Genomic DNA, 1453 nt, shown 5'->3' with positions numbered 1-1453 from the left:
ATAATGTCATTAGCAAACAAACAATAAAGAGACATATTTATTAAAATGACATATAACATAACCACATTTATTTAAGAATGTATTCCGATATCACTCAGCAAAGTTCAGCAATGCAAAACAGCAGTGATTTTTGCACCACGCTAATAATAAAATTTCATACAGGGAACTTCACCGGCAGTCCAATGGTTAGGACTCCATGTTTCCAGTGCAGGCGGTTCGAGTTTGATACCTAATTAGGGAACTAGAATCACAAGTGTGTGGCCAAGAAAAAAAATTCCATGCAATGCTGATCTCTAGTGATGGAAAAATTTGAAAATTCTATACGTATTAAAAAGTAATATTGTACAATGATATGAAAATTACTTTTAAAAAACATTGTAAGGTAGCCTAAACCAAGCTTAAAGACTAATAACACACTTAACAAGTAAATAGGGAGAAGGCAATGGCACCCCACTCCAGTACTGTTGCCTGGAAAATCCCATGGATGGAGGAGCCTGGTGGGCTGCAGTCCATGGGGTCGCTAAGAGTCAGACACGACTGAGTGACTTCACTTTCACTTTCCACTTTCATGCATTGGAGAAGGAAATGGCAACCCACTCCAGTGTTCTTGCCTGGAGAATCCCAGGGACGGGGGAGCCTGGTAGGCTGCAGTACATGGGGTCGCACAGAGTCAGACATGACTGAAGCGACTTGGCAGCAACAGGTAAATAGGATATACATCTTAGAAGTCACTACTCTTTAAAGTGGAAATATAAAAACAAGAACATTAAAAAAGATAGAGTGTATTACAAAAGATTCTTGTTACTTTCCCAAAATTTTCAACAACGTTAGGCAATTACCTAGTGTTTCTCTGTCTTCCTCTATCTTGTCAGCTATGTAATTTCTTTTTTTTTTTTCTTTTCTTTACCTTTTCTTCAAGAAATATATATTTTTTTAAGATGCTTAAATTCCTGAGAGACTGAGCACTTTCAGAGGATTACAAAAAAATAAATTTTGATTGAAAATTTCTTTTATTTCTTTTATTTTAAAATTTTTTCATAGTGGACATTTTCAAAAACCCCAAACCATGTATCCATCAACCAACTTTGATACTTAAACCATATAGTGGATTTCATTACCCAGCTTCCCACATTATTTTACTTTATGATTCTGTTCAGTTGCTCAGTCATGTCTGACTCATTGCAACCCCATGGATGGCAGCAAACATGGGTTCCTTGTCCATCACTAACTCCTGAAGTTCACTCAAACTCGTGTCCATTGACTCAGTGATGCCATCCAACCATCTCATCCTCTGTTGTCCCCATCTCCTTCCGCCTTCTATCTTTCCCAGCAACAGGGTCTTTTCAGTTGAGTCACCTCTTCGAATTAGGTGGCCAAAGTACTGGAGTTTCAGCTTCAACATCAGTCCTTCCAATGAACAGCCAGGATTGATTGCCTTTAGGATGGTCTGGTT

Source organism: Bos indicus, chromosome 2, assembly GCF_029378745.1.
Source record: "Bos indicus isolate NIAB-ARS_2022 breed Sahiwal x Tharparkar chromosome 2, NIAB-ARS_B.indTharparkar_mat_pri_1.0, whole genome shotgun sequence".
Lineage (NCBI taxonomy): Eukaryota > Metazoa > Chordata > Mammalia > Artiodactyla > Bovidae > Bos > Bos indicus.
Note: the sequence above shows the minus strand (reverse complement) of the source record.